Below are 22377 nucleotides of genomic sequence, written 5' to 3'. Positions count from 1 at the left end.
TTATCGATTTTAAAACAACGCTGTATTTTAGTTAGTGTTGTATTTAATTTAAGGTAATTTTGAGGGAGAAGTGACAACTCCAAATTCATAATCTTTCCATTGGCATGTCTCTTTATTTATGCAAGTCTTTTTGCATCGTTCAGTAACATAAACAGCCTTCTTTATAGAAGGAAACATTTTTCATTTTGTGTTATTATGAGTTTTTATTACTGTTGGGGAAGGGATTTTATTCTTTAATATTTCCTAATAGGTTATTGCTGTTGTAGAAATTATTCTTTTTATTTTTATATTTGGTTTTGTCTCCTGTCACCTTGTTGAAATACCTATTGGTTCAAAAATGTATCATTGTGTTTTTCTTATCAATTTGTATACCTCTTTTATATGTTAAGAGTTCATAGTTTAAATATGCACACACACATACACACACACTCTCTCTCTCACACTTGCAAGTCTTATTTAAATAAAAGTGATAAAATATAATACTTACACTTTTTCTTTTAGTGTCTTCTAATTTTAAATAATTTTTTTCTTCTACCTTAGATTTAGTGTGAATGAGACACTATTCAGATTGTAAATACACTGTTTATACTGTGGTCTAAGTACACTGTTTTTGTTTTTAAAATTATTCTCAAGATCTGTCTTTTCCATGGTAACCTAAGTATATTTATACCAATATCAGTATATTTGTGATCGTTCCCTTTGGAGTAAGCATAGTGTGTACATGAGTTTCATACTCTCATTTCCAGAAATTTACTTGGCACTTTTATGGATGTTTCTCAGTAATTCATGGTGATTTTTTTTGTATGCCATTCAAAGTCATGGGCCATGTCTTTTCAAGTTGAGTGAATAATGATCTAATGGTGGTGACAACATGTTTGATTTTGCTAATGCCTGTGATATTTAACTTCTTTATCTAAGTGACTTTATTCTTTGGATATCTGATTTTTAAAAATATTTTTCCATAATTTGCATATTGAAGCTGTTGTGCTAATACAGGATCTGCATTCCAGCATTGTTTTTTAGAAATGTGTCAGTAGATATAGTAGCCAGTACAGCACCACTAAGAAGGTTTTACAGTCTTCAGTTCTTACCCAGAATTTTATTTTTTGGCAGTAAGATCTTCTTATTCAAACTTGAGAGGAAACTTAACTTGGGTAGTATTTTCATGACTTTTTAAATCAGGGAAATGTTATTTTGAATAAAAACCTTTCACTGATTATGCAAATTGAGAAAATGGGCTAATTGCCTTGAATTGTAATTGTTCATCTAGTCTAGTCTTTATAAATAAATATCAATATTGATTTATCATTAATGAAGCCATCTTCACAAAACCCTGTGATCCTTACTATTAGGTTGGTGCAAAAGTAATTGCGGTTTTTGCCATCAAAAATAATGGGAAGATTGCTTTTACAATACATTATTACATTATGTTAGTAAAAGTAATGGCAAAACTGCAATTACTTTTGTACCAACCTACTAAGTTAGTTTAAATAGATGATACAATTTTTACTGTTGAAAGCAGGCATTTTGCTTTCTAGAGTATTGACTGTGTATGTGAAATTAGTAGCAAGTGTAAGTCATGGTTGATGGAACTGCAAGAGACTTTTATTAGTGCTAAATCACTGAATCTAGTTGAAAAATTTAGTTAACTGTCTTTTCTTAAAGAATTATACCATAAAGATGAGTTAGAATGATACTAATATCATAAGTTTGAATAAAATTATCAGTTAACAACATATAGCTGTTTTCTCTTCTACTTTGATTGAATAATTTGAGATGCTTCTGTTTATTTGATGAAATTTTCTTGATGACTGCTTGCCTTTGGAAAGAATTTTTTGTTTGCTGTTGCTGTTAGGGATAGCTGATGTCTTAAATCCAGGTGTATTACATTTTATTGTTGCTCACTTTATCTTACAGTTGTTGTTAATACCATGTGAAATAAATGCTTCTTTTTGAGTATGAATTTGCAATGTTTTATATCAAAATTAGAAGTAAGTGGCATCATAAAATGTTTCAACTGATAAAATGCTAACTTTGTATAATTTTTATTTTTCATATTTTATTATAATTATAAAACAATCTATATTGTTAACTATTTGCCTTTCACTCAAGAAAATACAAATACTTAGTGAAGATACTAAAGGCTACAAAATAACATGACAAGAATTTAGAGAAGACATAAAAACATCTTACTATTGTTAATAAGGCAAATTGAGCTGGAGATTCAATGCTATTGCTGTGAAAATCCCAGCTTCCATTTTTTTCTTTTTTTGTGCAGAAATTGCTGTGCTCATTCTGAAATTCATTTGTAAAGTAAGAAAAGTCTATCTTTGAAAAGATGAACAAAGTTGGAAGACACACATCTTAATTTCAAAACTTACTGCTAAAGTATAATAAGACTAAGTGGTATTAACATAAGCATAGACATCTAGATCATTGGAATAGAAATGGGCATTCAGAAATACACCCACATATTTATGGTTAATTGATTTTTCAACAAGGGTGACAAGACAATTTAATGAGGGAAAGAATTTTTTTTAAACAAATGATACTGGGACAACTGAATAAACATTTACATGAAAAAGATGAATTTGGACCACTCTCTCCCCCCATATAAAAAATTGATGATAGACTTCAATATGCATTATAGACCTAAATATGAGCGCTAACTATAAAACTCTTAGAAGAAAACATAGGTCTGAATCTTAGTGACCTTGGATTAGGCATTGGTTTATTGGATTAGGGAGTAGATTTGTAGATATGACACCCAAAGCACAAGCAATAAAAGAAAAATAATGTAAATTGAACTTCATCAAAATTAAAAACTTTTATGCATCAAAGGACACCATCAGGTAAATGAAAAGACAACCCAAGAATGGAAGAACATGTTTACAAATTATATCAATAATCATTCTTCAAAATATATAAATATATATATTTTTTCATTCTTCAAAATATTACAAATTACTAATTACAAATTAATTTAGTACTATTACAAATTAATAATAAAAAGAATACCTAAATTTAAAAATGGGCAAAGGACTAGAATAGACACTTCTCCAAAGAAGATATACAAATGGCAAATAAGCACATGAAGAGATGCTCAGCATCATCAAGTGAATGCATATCAAAACCACAATGAAATATGAATTCACATGTACTAGATTGGTTCTAATAAAAAAGAACATTACGAACAAATGTTGGTAAACAATGTAGGGAAATTGGAATTCTTATACATTAAGGTGGGAATGTCAGTGTACATTTAAAGGGGAATATGAAATGATGCACCTAATTAGGAAAACAATTTGCTAGTTCCTCAAAAAGTTAAATATAAAATTTTCTTATGATCCAACAATTCTATTCTTAGGTATGTATTGAAGAGCAGCAAAAACATGTCCACATGAAACTCTGTATATTTATATCCCTAGCAGCATTATTTATTGAAGCCAAAAAGTGGGAAAATATTACATCTATTAATTGAAGAATGAACACGTAAAATAAGGTATATTTATACAATGGAATAATATTCTGCCATAAATAGGAATAAATACTGATACACATGAAACATGGATAACCTTGAAGACATTCTGTTAAGTGAAAGAAGCCAGACACAAAATGTCACATATTATATGATTGAATTAACATAAAATGTCCAGAATTTTACAATCTGCGTAGACAAAAAGTAGACTAGTGATTGGGAGAAGGGAGGAATGAGGAATGAATGCTAATGCGTTCATATTTTTCCTTTTCCTTTTTTTTCCTCTTTAGAGATGTGGAGACAGAGTCTTACTCTGTTGCCCATATTAAGTGCAGTGGTGCAATCATAGCTTAATGCAGCTCAAACTTTTAGGCACACATGATCCTCTCCCCTTGGCTCCCCAGTAGCTGGGATTATAGGTGTATGCCATCATATTTGGCTGATTATTATTATTATTTTAGGGTCTTGCTGTGTTTCCCAGACTGGGTTTTCTTTTTGAGATGACACAAATTCTGGAATTAGGTAGTGGTGATGGTTGCACATACTGTTTGTGCATATACTACAAAACATCCACTGAATTATACACTTTAAAATGGTAAATGTCGCATATGAATTATGCTTATAAGACAAACAAATCAAATAATTATTTTTTGTTTTGTTTTTCCATTTGAATGTACAAATTATCCTTGTGATAACATTAAATCATATGTTCTTTTTCACTAAAGTTGAACTTCAAGCCAATTTACATTGTAGAGTACAATTGTGCTATGTCCATACAATCGCAAAGTGAACATTTCTTTACTTTGAAAATGACATTTAATTATTACGTTTATATCCAGCCATAATATAGCTGAAAAGACATTTCTTAATTGCCTGTCTTAGAGGTACTCTATTTGTGTTACTAAGATAAGTAAGAGATGGTGTCTACCCCAGGACATCTAACGGTATACAGTGGGAAAGTGTGACGCATAAACAAACAACTGCGGAATATGACATGGTGTAGAGGTATATTGGAAGTTATAGATAGCAGTGATGAATGAGTATCTAAAGTAAACAGAATTAGACAAAGGTCTAGAAGATCCTCATTTCAATAGGAACTTGAAGAACATGTAAGGGTTTCCTATAAAGATAAATTGGGAAATAGCATTCCAGGTTGAGGGGAAAGCAAGGAGGTAGGAATGTCAATGTAAATTTAAGGCTCAACAAATCATGCAGTTGCCAGGGTGCTTAGGAGGAGAGATGAGGCATGAGGAGGTGATAGGGATGGAGAAAACTGAACTGATTATTATAGAAGTGGGAACACTTAGGAACCATCTGAATGTGAGATTCAGGACAAAGGCAAAGACAAGGGTAACTGTGAATGTTATCACATGTCTTCTTGGGCGAAACATAATTTCAGAGTTAGCTGATGTTTGGTTTTAATGATGTAAAATATGAAGCGCTTATAGGACTTCTAGATGCAAGTCTTCAGTAGACACTTATGAATAAGGTCTGGACTTTGGAGCTGTTGGTATTCAAATTAGAAATTTTAGAGCAAAACAGGAGCTGACAGTTATAGCTGTGAAAGTAGGTGAAATGCCCTATGGGTTGCATAAAGCATTATAAGCCTGGGGTCTGCATCCTCAGGAATACCACTGCTTAAATGACAAATGATGAAAAAAAATGTAATGGGAAAAAGACAACGCTATTTACTTCTGAAGTCAAGAAAGTCAGCAAAATGAAAAAGAAAAAACACTTGGAAAAGAAAAATTGTACTCCTGCTTTTAGCTTTTGGCTTGAATTTTTAGCCAAACGTATATAAACAAAGAGGCTGTTGTAAGATCAAATCTTACATCTGTTTACTGCTTTCAGCCATGAGGTCTTTGGGTTATGACAGTCAGCAAGAGAAAGGAAGGGTAAGAAATGCCTCAAGAAATGATAAAGGCTGAACCGGGAAGCTCCTTGGTAGACTAGGATTGCAGCTCCTTGGTAGCTCTAAAATTGTAGCTGTTGTGCAGCCGGGTCTGAGGAGCCACTGGATCCCTGTTGGTGATGAGAAGAGACTGAAAGCTGGTCAGACCAGCAGCCAAACAATGACCCCATGACCACTTTGTGGTCTGTTCTGAAGCCTTTCTGTGGTGGGAGATTAGCTTTGGTTTCTTTTCACCCTGATTTCTGATATTTAAGCTAGCAGAATTCTCCTTCCAGCTACATCCCTTACCTTACTACACAAATTGATTATTGGCATGGATAACATTTTAAAAATGAAGCTTGCTAAACTAAACTGTAACCCTTGTGGGTTTAGTGGTTTGTGTAAAATATGCTTTCAGTAAAAGAGAAACAAACATACAAAGCTCTGTCTTTTGTTAACAGGATACCTCACTTCTCCAGCAAAACAAAGGTGTTTTACTGTTACTTTCCATACAACTAGCAGAAATAGTTGATCAATAAAAAGAAAACATATCTGTTTACTGACAAACCATTTCTAGTTTTCATACTGGTGGTATGTACACAATCTGAATAGTGAAGAGTGGAGAAGGGGGGGCAAGTGCCTCATTGGTTGACTTTTTTTTTTCCTTAACTTCTTTTAAGGTGTGAAGGAAAAGTTTCCCAAGTTTCCTTTGTTTTCAGGCGGGAAAGGTGATCATCAGATGTTCACAGATCAGGGAGGTTAAAGACTAAAGAGAGGCCACTAGAGGCCACTGTATTTGTTAAGTAAGAAGTGGATCTGACTTGATCTTTGCCAGAGTAGCTTCAGTCAAGCGGTCATCTCAGAAATCTGATAGCATTGAAGAGTCAGTGTGAAAAGAGAAATTAGATGTTATGTGTTTCTAAAGTTGTTTGGCAGACTTAGATATGCTGACAGGCAAATGAGAGGGAAGCACAAAGAGAAGGTTCAGTTTAGTGTGCTTTGTTTCAAATGGGGCAGTTTGAGCACAGAACACTCAGGACAGGGAGTTTGTTGGCGAATTAGTTTCCTAGAGTAGGGAGACAGAAATGGGTTTTAGAATTTTAACACTTTAAAAATGTTGTGCTTCATCTGAATAATTTATATTCTTTCTTACCTTATTACAAAGCCCAAATTAGATAAAATTTGATGGAGGGGAGGAAAGAAGATATCAATTATGCTTAGCTTTATATAATAGATGGATTGCTAAAATCTCATTTTGTAATTGTAACCACTAGAGAAGTTATGATTTAAAGAAATTCTTTTGTAAGGGAAATGCCACCACTAGTTTTTATTTATTAGTAAATAGATATGCTCATATATATATATATATATATATTGCTTGAGGGGAAGAATAAATGACTTACATATGTTTCTTGATTTATTCTTTCATTTCTCTCATGTGCAGCAAATCAATTTATAAGTATTAAAATGCCAGACAGTTTAAGTTCTTAATTCTTACTTTGAATAAAAGTGTTGAAAACATAGCGACTTTGTCCTCAGACATGAACAATAGACTTTGTTGCCAAACTTCAGAAATAATCAGATGCTATGGTTTTGCATTTATATACCTACTAATTAGGTATATAAATAATCAAATGCTATGGTTTTGCATTTATATACCTGCTAATTTAATTAGGAAATTAAATGATATTTCCGTAGCAATGGAAACAGTCTCCTTGCACACTTGTTTTATGCCTGCAACAATACACAGCAGGGTATCCAAGAACTTTAGCCTAAGGTCCAAAAGAGGCAAGGTGTGCAAGCATTGACACGAGCGATGCACACAGAGGTATTACTGGATTTGTAAAGATGGCCTGAGTGGCTAAAATTATATTAGTGCATATTTTTAACAATAAAAGCTACAAATGAATAATGTTATTGAGAAGGCCTAAAGGGTTTTCCTGAACTCTGTCACAGATGCTGTTTTTGGTAAATGACTTCTCCAGTCTCAAGAATTCTACTATTATATTCATGTGTCCTTATAGTAGAACAATTTATAATCCTTTGGATATATACCCAGTAATGGGATTACTGGGTCAAATGGAATTTCTATTTCTAGGTCCTTGAGGAATCGCCACACTGTCTTCCACAATGGTTGAACTAATTTACACTCCCACCAACATTGTAAAATTGTTCCTATGTATACCTATGCAACAATCTTGAATGTTCTTCACATGTACCCCAAAACCTAAAATACAGTTTAAAAAAAAGAATTCTACCATTATATTACAGTATGCTTGAAGACGCTGAACTGACCAGTTTCTATTCCACTTTTTTTGGAAACAGACAGAGTGAATGGATAAGCTAATGGCTCTCTCAGCCCACTTGGTCTCAGAAAATGAAATTGTAGGGATGGACTGAATGCCTAGAAAGTAATTCTGTACTATTCATTAGAGGAGTGACTTCATGGGATAAATAAGCTTTGTGAAGCCTATGACCCCAGTGAATTTTGGAGGTGAAAGACAGTATTCACTTGTCTTATTTCCTTTTAGCCTATGTCCCAAATGTATATTATGATTGTGCTATTTTGCAATAGTACTACTGTGATCAAATTAAAATTTAAAGATAAGTGTAAGTGGATTCATTGAATGTATTTTAATACTTTAAAAATTTTCTTCCTGAATGCATTCTTCTGGTTAACTAATTGATTTTTCTTTCACCATCATTGGCTATTCTTGACAAATGAACTTTCCAATCTCTTTGTTTTTCTTGCTGCTTTCTGATGACATATTTTTGAACCATCCAAAAACCTCCAAGCTGCTGCTTAATTCTGTACTGTCCTCCCTCCCGTCACAGAATTTAATCTGGTCTCTCAGCCTCTGTCTCTGACTTTGTCTTTCTGTGTGTGTTCCTGAGTCATTTCTCCAATGCTAAAACCCTTAATCTGGATGCACCTGCACCCAATTAATTTTTGAAGTTCTAATCTTCTTGCTGAAAAAGCATTCAGTGTACGTCTGTGGCTACCTAATTAACTCTAAGTACCTTAGCCTAATTAACTCTAAGTACCTTAGCCTACCACTCATGGGTCCTGTGTTCCAGACTCAAGCTCATAGCTCATATTCCAAAAAGACATTCTCATGTTCCTCTAAGGAAACCCCATGCCCTGACTAGTCTGAAACATTCCTCTCCAACATACCTCTGGCTTTTCTTCAAGGGCAACTTGGACTCATTTTTTGCTGTCTGTCTAGGAGATGTTCTACATGTCCTTTAAGTCCATCTAATAGGCAGTCTCCTTCCTTGATGAATCTGTGTCTGATTCCTTAAAACGCTTCCATCTCACTTTCCTCCTAACTTCTATATCCCTTTATTTGTTTCCCATTTTTGTTACATTTTTCTTAGAGTTATTGCTGTATTTGTTATCCTGGCTGCATCTCCCCTACATAACCTATACTCTTGACTGGGAATGTCTTTAAAGCAGGGATAAGATTTTTTCATCTAAGTCTACCTTATAATGTATATCTTAGAATTTAGCATATGGTCAGTAAATACAGGAGTAATTCTGCAAACTTATTCAGTTTCAATATATTAACTGTTTTAAAACAGGAAGTGAATGATAGTGTCTAGAAATTTTGGTATGTTTGGACATATACATTTTATAATATCTAAAAGTATATAAAGACATTCTGAGACTTAGGAAAAAACACAATGAGTTCCCATGAGTTATAGTTTGTCAACTAACCAGAGTATATTAAAGAATATAACATTTTGTAATTATGTTTTTGATGATGAGAGACAGAAGCTGATTGAGATTTTAATAATGGCATATGTTCCTAGTGGATTCAGAGATCTAGAGGAGCACCTTTGGTGGGATACTAGTCCTAAGCAATGCTTTATCGATAAGTTCTTTTTACAGATAAACTTGGGAAATGACCTGCTTTTTGTTCTAAAATACTGTGTGAGAGTTTCTGCCATTAAACAAACAAATGAACAGCTCTAAGAGGAAACAACAAAACACAGTTAAACTACACTTAAATATCATATATCCATATATCCTATATTCATTCAGCACAAAACTTTTCTACCGATCTGCCCTCTCCTGCCTAGCCTTGCTGAGATAACAGCTGGCATCCTGAAGAATACACCAGAGGAAATACTGATTTGAACCTTTATAAAGCTTTTTATTAACTATGTTTGCTGCACAAATAATATTATACTAAGGACAATTTTCTAAAAAGAGAAATGTTACTCTTCTTGTCACCATTGTAATGTATGTTGTTTGCATTTCCATGTTTCTTTTCAGGCTGATTCATACTCATTTTCAACATGGTTGAGTCATCAAATACATATGATTTTATGTCATTTTAAAAATTCATAGTTTCAACTGTTATCTATATTTAATAATTATGGCTACACTTTATTGTATGTTTAAACATTTTTATTATTTTTGGCTTTGATTTGTAAACAGTTTAGAAATGAACACCGTTGGTGCATTAGTTTCTATTAAAAAATGAGCTTAAGGGCACAGCGCATGCGGTGACTCATGCCTGTAATCCCAACACTTTGGGAGGCCGAGGTGGGTGGATCACGAGGTCAAGAGATCGAGAACATCCTGGCCAACATGGTGAAACCCCGTCTCTACTAAAAATACAAAATATTAGCTGGGCATGGTGGCGCGTGCTTGTAATCCCAGCTATTCAGGAGACTGAGGCAGAAGAATTGCCTGAACCTAGGGGGCGGAGGTTGTGGTGAGCCGAGATCGCGCCATTGCCCTCCAGCCTGGGTACCAAGAGCGAAACTCCGTCTCAAAAAAAAAATGAGCTTAAAAATTCTAAGAGTATAGATACCAAGTTGCAGGCTCTAGTGGTTATGGCCGTACTGTTTGCTATAACTCTAGAGTAAGCTTATAAGGCTTCCTACAATATTTAATTATATACTGTTCCTTCACTGTCATGCTAGTAATAGGTATTCTTTTTCAATTTAATTATTATAAAATGAAAACTTGTGAACAGTTTTTTTCCTGTACGCCTCATAAAACTGAGGTAAATGAACATTAGTTTATTATAAAAATGATTTATGGATAATTTGTGCTACTTTTAACCCATGATCACTTGTATCCAGATATGTTTATTCTAGTACTGATAGTATTTTTTCTCCTGAATTCCTTTTATTCATTTTTGATGTGCTTGTTGTGTCCAGCTTTTGAAATACAACCTGTTTCTTGACTTTGGTGATAACTTTGGCTGTGTTTTATATAGCTTTCCATTTGTGTGATTATTGCCTTCCCTTTAAAATATGTCAAGTTCTGGGTAAATATTTTTTTCATTTCTGATTTTTGCTGTTAATATTGTTATAGCCAATTAGTTGGTAAGAAGAGTGAAAAAACTCCTGTGAAACCAATAGAAAGAAATATATATATAACTATTTAGATGTTGGGTAGGGAAGGCCTTTCCAAGCATAAAAAGGAAGACATTTTCAAGTAAACAACTAATAGATTGAATATTACTTTTTTTTTTTTTTTTGAGACGGAGCCTTGCTCCATTGATCAGGCTGGAGTGGAGTGGTGTGATCTCAGCTCACTAAAACCTCGCCTCCTGAGTTCAAGTGATTCTCCTGCCTCAGCCTCCTGAGTAGCCAGGATTACAGGTGCCTGCCACCATGCCCAGCTAATTTTTTGTACTTTTAGTAGAGATGGGGTTTCACCATGTTGGCCAGGCTGGTCAATCTACTGACCTGGCCCATATTTTCCTTTACAATCAGGAAAATCAAAGTTAGAAATTATGATAAGTAGAATGTAAAATTGGGCATTTAAAAAATGATGCCCTTCAAAATCATTCTTATTTTCATCCTTACTATCACATTGGATATGTAATTGCATAATCATATATATATATATATATATATATATATATATATATATATATATAATGTATTTTCAAGCATAAATGCTATCAGAATTTTGGCTTTCAGGAACATGTCAAATATGAAGGAGGAGGTAAATCATGGTGCTTAGAAGGTAATCCCGGAAAGAATCAAAGATAACAGCAGGGAGATAGTTAAGATTTTTGTATCTTCAAGGCTCTGGTATTATTAGCACATTATTAGCTCTGTTGAAAAGTTGAAAAAAATACCAGCCCAATTACCATGATTAGAACTGCCTTGTCATAAAATATTGCTAATGTTTGTGGAATGTTTCAGCACATTAGTGAGCAATTCTCCAGTTCTTTTCTGATTTTGACATTTATAAGGTTAACTAGATGGTACCCAAACTTCTTGAAGGGATGCAATGTAGACAGATAATTTTCAGAGGGGTCACAACTGGCATGTTTGGGTCAAGGTAATGAGGCATTGAATGGGATGTGCTGAAAGAGGAAGAGAAGGTGCCAAAAAATCAGAGAGATACAAAGAAAGCCATACCTAGATTCACACTGCTAGCCTCACTTTCTTAAGTGGCTAGGTCTTCTTAATTTGTCAAGAGCTCAGTGATGTAATGAGGTGAGAGGATGATCTCTGTTTGGTTTATTTTGATTATATATCTATCTATATTTAGGTGCAAGCTGTATGGTTTGTTGCCATCCAGATTAGTAGGAAAATCTAGGCAGATCCAGGCTAATTCTCCGGTTGGCCATCTTAGCTAATAGTATATAACCTTATAGTGAAATGGCAAGTAAGATCCCAGAGATTCAGATACTCCAAATACTAGTAGTAGAATCTTAAAATTTCAAAACTGTGGCTTAAATATTTATTGATTAATATTATTATAACAAGGTTTTCTAAGCTAGCATATATACACCTAAATATCTCTAAAGAAGAGGTGTATACAAGAACAGAAAATGAAACACCGCATATTCTCACTCATAGGTGGGTGATGAAAAATGAGAACACATGGACACAGAAAGGGGAGTACTAAACACTGGGGTCTATTGGGGGGAAAAGGGGAGGGCCAGTGGGAGGGGGTGGTGGGGAGGGATAGCCTGGGGAGAAATGCCAAATGTGGGTGAAGGGGAGAAGAAAAGCAAAGCACACTGCCATGTGTGTACCTACGCAACTGTCTTGCATGCTCTACTCATGTACCCCAAAACCTATAATCCAATAAAAAATTAAAAAAAAATAAAAATAAAAAAACAAAAAAATAAAAATTAAAAAAAAAGAAGAGGTGTATATATGTGTGTGCATGTGCGTGTGCATGTGTGTGTGTGTGTGCATGTGTGTTGAGGGTGGAGTACATGCATACATTTGCTTTGAGCTCATCCCCTACTCTCCTGTCCTCACATTTCACCATGGATTTTTTTTTTTTTTTTTTTTTTTTGTGGGGGTAAACAAAATCTCTCTCTGTTGCCCAGGCTGGAATGCAATGGCATGATCTCAGCTCAGTCACTGCGACCTCCGCCTCCCATGTTCAAGCAAGTCTCCTGCCTCAGCCTCTGGAGTAGCCAGGACTATAGGAGCATGCCATCATGCCCAGCGAATGTTTTGGATTTTAGTAGAGATAGGGTTTCACTGTGTTTGTTGTCTAGGCTGCTCGTGAACTTCTGAGCTCAGGCAATCTGCCCAACCCGGCCTCCCCATGGATTTTACTATACTTGCATCTGTGTCTCTTGGTCTTGTTTGTGTTTTGTTCTTCACTGGAGGTTCTCATGTTGCTCACCTCACTTCCCACTGTTGGAAAATTGTCTTTTCTCTCCTCAGTATTTCTGCCCATTTTATTTGCAGGTGGAGGGCGTAAACCACCTTCCATTGTAAGACTTTCTGTTGGCGAATAGAGAAAATGACTCCTTAGGTGACTGATTTGACCTGCCTGATCCTCCAATCTGCCTTGTTATGTGATGATCACCATTTCTAGAAGCTAACAAGCCCTTGAATCAAATGCTCATGAGCCTACAAGAAAATGCCCCTAGATTTCTGCTACTTTGGGATTTTAACATTTCTTTTCTCAGAATGCTCTACTCATGCTCTATTACTAAACTCCTATCCCTTCATGCCCTTTCCCATGCTCTTGCGTCATATTTAATTCTATTTTTTTCCTTTTTTTAAAATTGTACTTTAGGTTCTGGGGTACATGTGCAAATCATGCAGGACTGTTGCATATGTACACACATAGCAATGTAGTTTGCTGCATCCGTCCTCCCGTCACCTACATCTGGCATTTCTTCCCATGATATCCCTCCCTGACCTCCCCACGCCACCTCCTGCTGTCCCTCCCTTGGCCCCCACCAACAGACCCCAGTGTGTGATGCTCCCCTCTCTCCTGTGTCCATGTGTTCTCACTGTTCAACACCAACCTATGTGTGAGAACATGCGGTATTTGATTTTCTGTTCTTGTGTCAGTTTGCTGAGAATGATGGTTTCCAGATTCATCCATGTCCCTACAAAGGACATGAACTCATCATTTTTTATGGCTGCATAGTATTCCATGGTGTATATGTGCCACATTTTCCTTGTCCAATCTATTGTCAATGGGCATTTGGGTTGGTTCTGGGTTTTTGCTATTGTAAACAGTGCCACAATGAACATACGTGTGCATGTGTCTTTATGATAGAATGATTTATAATCCTTTGGATATATAACCAGTAATGGGATTGCTGGGTCAAATGGAGTTTCTATTTCTAGGTCCTTGAGGAAGCACCACATTGTCTTCCACAAAGGTTGAACTAGTTTACACTCCCACCCATAGTGTAAAAGTGTTCCTATTTCTCCACATCCTCTCCAGCATCTGTTGTCTCCAGATTTTTTAATGATCACCATTCTAACTGGCGTGAGGTGGTATCTCAAGGTAGTTTTGATTTGCATTTCTTTAATAATCAGTGATGATGAGTATTTTTTCATATGTTTGTTGGCCTCATATATGTCTTCTTTTGAAAAGTGTCTGCTCATATCCTTCTCCCACTTTTGGATGGGTTTGTTTGTTTGTTTCTTGTAAATCTGTTTTAGTTCTTTGTAGATTATGGATATTAGCCGTTTGTGAGATGGGGAGATTGCAAAATTTTTTTCCCATTTAGTTGATTGCTAGTTCACTCTAATGATTGTTTCTTTTGCTGTGCAGAAGCTCTCGAGTTTAATTAGATCCCATTTGCCAGTTTTGGCTTTCGTTGCCAATGCTTTTGGTGTTTTAGTCATGAAGTCCTTGCCTATGCCTATGTTCTGAATGGTTTTGCCTGGGTTTTCTTCTAGGATTTTTATGGTGTTAGGTCTCATGTTTAAGTCTTTAGACCATCTGGAGTTAATTTTAGTGTAAGGTGTCAGGAAGGGGTCCAGTTTTTGCTTTCTGCACACTGCTAGCCAGTTTTCCCACCACCATTTATTAAATAGGGAGTCCTTTCCCATTGCTTGTTTTTGTCAGGTTTGTCAAAGATCAGATGATTGTAGATGTGGGGCGTTGCCTCCAGGGCCTCCGTTCTGTTCCATTGGTCTATATCTCTGTTTTGGTACCAGTATCATGCTGTTTTGATTACTTTAGCCTTGTAGTATAGTTTGAAATCAGATAGTATGATGCCTCTGGCTTTGTTCTTTTTGCTTATGATTATCTTAGCTATGTGGGCTCTCTTTTGGTTCCATATGAAGTTTAAGGTGTTTTTTTTCCAGTTCTGTGAAGAAGGTCATTGGTAGCTTATAGGGATGGCATTGAATCTGTAAATTACAATGGGCAGTATGGCCATTTTCATGATATTGATTCTTCCTAACCATGACCATGGAATGTTTCTCCATCTGTTTGTGTCCTCTCTTATTTCCTTGAGCAGTGGTTTGTAGTTCTTCTTTAAGAGGTCCTTTACATCCTTTGTTAGTTGTATCCCTAGGTATTTTATTCTCTTTGTAGCAATTGTGAATGGGAGTTTGCTCATGATTTGGCTCTCTGTTAATCTGTTATTGGTGTATAGAAATGGTTGTGATTTCTTCACATTGATTTTGTATCCTGAGACTTTGCTGAATTTGCTTATCAGTTTCAGGAGATTTTGGGCTGAGATGATGGGGTCTTTTAAATATACAGTCATGTCATCTGCAAATAGAGAATTTGACTTCCTCTCTTTTTAATTAAATACTCTTTATTTTTTTTTCTTGCCTAATTGCTCTAGCTAGAACTTCCAATACTATATTGAATAGGGGTGGTGAGAGAGGGCATCCTTGTCTAGTGCTGGATTTCAAAGGGAATGCTCCCAGTTTTTGCCCATTTAGTGTGATATTGGCCGTAGGTTTGTCTTAAATAGCTTTTATTGTTTTGAGATATGTTCCTGCCATACCTAGTTTATTGAGAGTTTTTAGCATAAAGGGCTGTTGAATTTTGTTGAAGGCCTTCTCTGCATCTATTGAGGTAACCATGTGGTTTTTGTCTTTGGTTCTGATTGTGTGGTGGATTACATTTATAGACTTGAATATATTGAAACAGCCTTACATCCCTGGAATGAAGCCTACTTGATTGTGATGGATAAGCTTTTTGATATGCTGTTGCAATTGGTTTGCCAGGATTTTACTGAAGATTTTTGCATCTGTGTTCATCATGGCTATTGGTCTGAAGTTTTTTTTTTTTTTTTCTGAGTCTCTGCTGGGTTTTGGTATCAGGATGATGTTGGTCTCATACAATGATTTGGGAAGAATTCCCTCTTTTGTATTGTTTGGAACAGTTTCAGAAGGAATGGTACCAGCTCCTCTTTGTACATCTGGTAGAATGTAGCTGTGAACCCATCTGGACCTGGGCTCTTTTTGGTTTGTAGGCCATTAATTGCTGCCTCAACTTCAGCCCTTTTTATTTGTCTATTCAAGGTTTCAGCTTCTTCCTGGTTTAAGCTTGGGAGAGCTCAACCCTGGTGAATCTGACGATTATGTGCCTTGTGGTTGCTCTTCTTGAGGTATATCTTTGTGTTCTCTGTATTTCCTGGGCTTGAATGGTGGCCGGACTTGCTAGGTTGGGGAAGTTCTCCTGGATAATATCCTGAAGAGTGTTTTCCAGCTTGGATTCATTCTCTCCATCACATTCAGGTACACCTATCAAATGTTGATTAGGTCTTTCCACTTAATCCCATATTTCTTGGAGGCTTTGTTCACTTCTTTTCACTCTTTTTTCTCTATTCTTGCCTTCTCTTTTTATTTCATTGAGTTGATCTTCAATCTCTGATATCCTTTCTTCTGCTTGGTCAATTCTGCTATTGAAATTTGTGTATACTTCTTGAAGTTCTTGTGCTGTGTTTTTCAGATCCATCAAGTCATTTATATTTTTCTCTAAGCTGTTTATTCTAGTTAGCCTCTCATCTAACCTTCTTTCTAGTTTCTTAGTTTCTTTGCATTGGGTTAGCACATGTTCTTTTAACTCTGAGAAGTTTGTTATTACCCACCTTCTGAAGTCTTTTTCTGTCAATTCATCAGATTCATTCTCCATCCATCTTTGATCCCTAGCTGGTAAGGAGTTGTGATCCTTTGGAGGAGAAGATGCATTCTGGTTTTGGTGTTTTCATCCTTTTTGTGCTGGTTTCTTCCTATCTTAGTTGCTTTATCTACCTGTGGTTTTTGTAGTTGGTAACTTTCAGATGGGGTCTCTGAGTGGACATCCTTTTTGTTGATGATGAAGTTATTTCTTTCTATTTCTTAGTTTTCCTTCTAACTGTCAGGCCCCTCTGCTGCAGGAATACTGGAGGTCCACTCCAGACCCTGCTTGCCTGGGGATCACCAGTGGGGGCTGCAGAACAGTAAGAGTTGCTACTGGTTTCTTCTTCTGATATCTTCGTCCCAGTAGAGTTCCTGTTAGATGTTGGCCTGAGCTCTACTTTATGAGGTGTCTCTTTGGGCTGGGGAGCTGCTTGAGGAAATAGTCTGTCCCTTATAGGAGCTCAAGTGCTGTGCTGGGAGCTCCACTGTTCCATGCAGAGCTGCCAGGCAGGTACTTTTAAGTCTGCTGCAGCAGATCTCATAACTGCCTCTTTTCCCAGGTGCTCTATTCTAGAAAGTTCGGTGTTATTTATAAGTTCCTGTCATGCTGCTGCCTTTTTTTCATAGATGCCCTGCCCTGCCCAGAGTAGTCTAGTCATAGTCTGCCAGTAGAGGTATTGCTGAGCTGCTGCAGGCTCTGCCCAGCTGCTATGTGAACTGTCTAGGTAGAGGCAGACTACCTAGTAGTGGTGGTCACCTTTCCCCCCACTGAGCTGGACCATCCTGGGTCCCGCTGTGCTTGCTGCAAAATTCTCAATCCAGAGCATTTCAGATTGCTTGTTTTGTGGGGGTGGTATCCGCTGCGCCAGATCACCTGTCTCCCTTTCTCTGCACCCTCTGTTTCAGTTGAATGGGTGGCTCTGTATCCCAGGCGTTCAAGGTGCCTGTTGAAACAGCTGCCCATATTTGTGTGAGTTTCAACCCAGCACCGGCTGAAGCCTCCATGCTGAAAACTCATGGCACTTTTCAGCCACAAAATCTCCTGGTCTGTGGGCAGTGAAAATTTGTTTGGAAATGCAGTGGGCACTCACCCTCTGCATTGTTCTTTCTGGGAACTGCACTCCAGAGCTCTTCCTATTTGGCCATCCTTCCCCACCCCATTTATTTCTTTTATACCTTTGTTCTTATGCTGTCAGCATCTGTTTGGGTTTTTTGTTTCTTGCATTTTGCAATCATGGTGAGAGGTGTCATTTATATGACCTCAGGAAAACCCAACTTTAGGAGAGGACTGGCTTCCTTACAGAACAATTAAGGTATATCCCCTTAGGAAACAAATCAGTCTTGATAATCAGTTTTCATTCTTGCTCAAATTCAAGGGTTCACCCAGTAGCAAAGTCTACTTGCCACCCACACCACATGAAAGTAGAATGCGAAAACCATCAGAACTGCTTTTACTTTTAGACCATAAATACTTACTGTGTCAGTTACATTTGCATCCTAGAAGAACATAATTTTGTGTAGCATACATTTCTTGAATTACTATGCCTTTTATTCCAGAGGAAGTTATGCATACAACTTACCTGAATACCAGTAGCACCTCAGGATCTATGGTTTTGGAAATTTGGGTTTTATAATTTTATACCCCAAATTTAAAATTTACATCATTTTACATGTGCATGGCTTACTTGAGCTTCCTTCATTTAGCTAATATAAAAATTATTGATTCAACTTTTGGAAGGAAAAATGGTGACCATGTTCATTCCAATAGAGGGAAGATCTATTTAAACTTCATTTACTTAGTGTAGACATATAAGACCAGGATCATAAAAACATGTTTTAAAACACTAAGATAGTTTGTAAAAATAAATAAAACACAAACTCAAACTTGTTTGTTTCAAACTCTATAAACTGTAAATAAATGCTATGAACATCTCAGCTTCTGGAAGGATTGTGCTGCAGCATATACAGATGATTATTTGAAGGAAAGCTTATCGGAGTGTACTTTCAAACACAATATATCAAAAACAAGTGTCTTTGAAAAACCTTATACCTAATGTAATTTTATAGACTAAAGCTATTTTGATTTTTTCCCTCTAGTCTTTTATTTATTTAGTTGTGTTGTTGAGAACTTGAACATGCCAGCCTTGGTTAGTGCAGACGTGGTAGTTATCATTAGAATTCTTGAGGAATTACTAGATTGTAATAGTGATACAAAATACTGTGGAGGCACGGATGACGGAGAGACACATTGGATGGTGTGAATGGGGAAAATACAGAGCTATGGCCTTGATAGCAAACAGACTTTGAGAGTGGAAACAGCAGGTAGGGCTGGAAATGGTAACATTTTATAGGAATGGAGAGCATGACCCGAGGTAAGGGAGCTCAGAGAATATTGCTCTGAGTAGGCATATGTGATTGATATTTAAATCACATGGGGTCAGAGTTTAGTGCGAAGAAGGCTGGGAACAGATTTTATATGGTCTTAAATGCTATTCTAAGAGATTTGAGCTTTGTTTCTACTCCAGGGGCAAGCTGTCTAATTAGTGTGCTCCAATGTCTGAAGCATGACATGATGACTGTGCAAACAGAAGATCATAATTGGGAAACGTGGTGGCAGATAAATCAATTAGACTCTTGCAGCAGGTCAGGTGAGGCCTCATGAAGACCTGAATGAGGGCAGCGTGCTTGAAAATGGAATAACCTAGAAAAGTGATCTGCTTAAATTAAAATCAAGTTCAGTAAGAATAAATCTAAGTTTCTCTTTGGTATGAAAACATCCAAATAATTGCACAGATAATGGTTAAGAAAAGACTAGCTAGGCAGGCACGAGTACAGCAGACAGAGACCTGGGAGTCCACGAGGACCATATGGTGAATGTGAGTCACCAGTGTTGTGCTGTTATTAAAAAACAGAACCAATGCTATGGAGAAATATATTAATAGGAGTGAGGCATGCAAATGGCAGGAAGTAGCCTTTCTGATCTATTCATAATTGTTCAAACTTTTACTTTCCTTGTGGCTTCTATTGGCCTTCACATATCAAGGACATGCTTAGAACGTGTGAAAGGCCTAGAAAAGGATGTTTAAAATGCTAGAGGTGATAGAAGGTGTTATTTTGGTCCTGGGTCCTTTGGATAGAGTCATGAAGGCTAAATCGCTATAAACCTTTTTGATTGTATGAGGCCCTTGGAATCAGTAATGTGAATTCTAGCAGCTCGAAGAATTAAGTTCTTGCACAAGTCCCTCTTTAGGATACAGTGTTACTCATAATTCACTCTGATTTTATCTTTATGTTGTAATAAATATTGGATGGCTTTATTAGGAGAGACAGGAATGGGGAGGTTTGGAAATGCTACTTTTACTCTCAGGTGGGACTGTGGTTGTCTTCACTTGTTGAATCCTGAGATCTCATTTTCCTTGCTGGTCACCTCAAGCCTATTAGTCTTTGAAAGACTCTAAGATGTGGACCAGAACTATCTGTCCTTCCACTACCACATCAATAAATGAGACTGACCACAACTGCATGGAAATTGGGGTGTGGGGGGGGGGGTAGGACTGCACATTTGTAGCTCCTGCACTTCTTTACCTGGTTAATGACAGCATATTTTTTTTTTTTAATTTTTTTTTTGCCAATCAGTTTGAGCTTATGAGGTTGCTCAGGTTAGCCTTGAACTGATGACCTCGCCTTCGCAAGCACCATGACCTCCGGCGGGAGCCACTTTGGACCCCAATGACAGCATATTTAGAGCTCCTGCTTAGTGTCTCTTTTTGGAGAATCTTTCTGTACTTACCCCACCAAGGTCTTGTTTCTTATCATATGCATTAAGAAAACTTGACTTTTAAAAATAGTATTTATTTTAATTAGCAGTTACACACTAATTTGTATATAATTCCAAAATTCCTATCTGTCCAACCAGACTGCAACCTTTACGAGAACAGGAACTCTGTCTACTTTTGCTTGCTGATGTTTCCCCAGAATGTTTTTTCTTTGTATGAAAGAATAAGTACACCTATATTGCAAAAGGGAATAAGAGGAAAAGGATCCGAAGGGAGTAGTTTTATTTGAAGGGAAGCAGTACCATTTAGTGGTTAGAGATATGGACTATGTTTAGGTACAACACCTGGCTCTGCCACTCATTAGCTTGGCCAAGTGACTGAACCTCACTGTGCCGCAGCTTTCTCATCTGTAAAATGCATATAACAATATTACTGACCCCTTCCTGACACCTTGCACTAAAATTAACTCCAGATGGATTAAAGACTTAAACGTAAGACCTGGCACCATAAAAACCCTAGAAGAAAATCTAGGCAAAACCATCCAGGACATAGGAGTAGGCAAGGACTTCATGAACAAAACACCAAGAGCATTGGCAACAAAAGCCAAAATAGACAAATGGGACCTAATGAAACTCCACAGCTTCTGCACGGCAAAAGAAACAGTCACTAGAGTGAATCAGTAGCCAACAGAATGGGAAAAATTTTTGCACTTTACCCATCTGACGAAGGGCTGATATCCAGAATTTACAAAGAACTCAAACAGATTTACAAAAAAAAACAAACAAGCCCATTCAAAAATGGGCAAAGGATATGAACAGACACTTTACAAAAGAAGACATACAGGAGGCCAACAAACATATGAAAAAATGCTCATCACTGGTCATTAGAGAAATGCAAATCAAAACTACATTGAGATACCATCTCACACCAGTTAGAATGGCGATCATTAAAAAATCTGGAGACAACAGATGCTGGAGAGGATGTGGAGAAATAGGAACACTTTTACACTATGGGTGGGAGTGTAAATTAGTTCAACCATTGTGGAAGACAGTGTGGCGATTCCTCAAGGACCTAGAAATAGAAATTCCATTTGACCCAGCAATCCCATTACTGGGTATGTATCCAAAGGACTATAAATTGTTCTACTATAAGGACACATGCACACAAATGTTCATTGCAGCATTGTTTACATTAGCAAAGACCTGGAACCAACCCAAATGCCCATCAATGATAGACTGGACTGGGAAAATGTGGCACATATACACCATGGAATATTATGCAGCAGTCAAAAATGACGAGTTCGTGTTGTTTGTAAGGACATGGATGAATCTGGAGAACATCATTCTCAGCAAACTGACACAAGAACAGAAAATGAAACACCGCATATTCTCACTCATAGGCGGGTGATGCACAATGAGAACACATGGACACAGGGAAGGGAGTACTACACACTGGGGTCTATTGGGGGAATAGGGAAGGGATGGAGGGGGGAGCTGGGGAGGGATAGCATGGGGAGAAATGCCAAATGTGGGTGAAGGGGTGGAAAGCAGCAAAACACACCACCATGTGTGTACCTATGCAACTATCTTTCATGTTCTGCACATGTACTCCAAAACCTAAAACACAATAAAAAATTAAAAAATTAAAAAACAAACAAACAAAAAAAAACAGTATTACTTACCTCATAGGGTTGCTGTAAGAATCAATGATTAGATATTTGCAGAGAACTTTAACTAGTGTCTGGCACAGAGTAAATGCAACATATGCTCTTGAAATACATAGAAGAGAAGCAGAGGTTTTCCCCTCAACTGACTCCATCTTTGTTTTGACTATCCTTCCTTTAACTCTCCCCACCCAAAAGTATGCTAATCCTCATTTTATTCCTGTAATTATTTACATTA

General features: G+C 36.7%; 1 protein-coding gene and 1 long non-coding RNA gene across 10 annotated transcripts in view; both read left to right on the top strand.

Moving 5' to 3' along the window:
- Positions 1 to 22377, top strand: part of CTNNA2 (catenin alpha 2) — a 1148556-nt gene that overhangs the window by 11245 nt on the left and 1114934 nt on the right. The gene's annotated exons all lie outside the window — the stretch shown is intronic.
- Positions 11281 to 21307, top strand: LOC144579149 (uncharacterized). The gene is made up of 2 exons (XR_013526069.1): positions 11281 to 12159; positions 12502 to 21307. It is a non-coding gene; the product is annotated as an uncharacterized LOC144579149 (long non-coding RNA).

The sequence above is a fragment of the Callithrix jacchus genome, chromosome 14 (assembly GCF_049354715.1).
Source record: "Callithrix jacchus isolate 240 chromosome 14, calJac240_pri, whole genome shotgun sequence".
NCBI lineage: Eukaryota > Metazoa > Chordata > Mammalia > Primates > Cebidae > Callithrix > Callithrix jacchus.
This window is presented reverse-complemented; position numbering and strand designations above follow the sequence as displayed.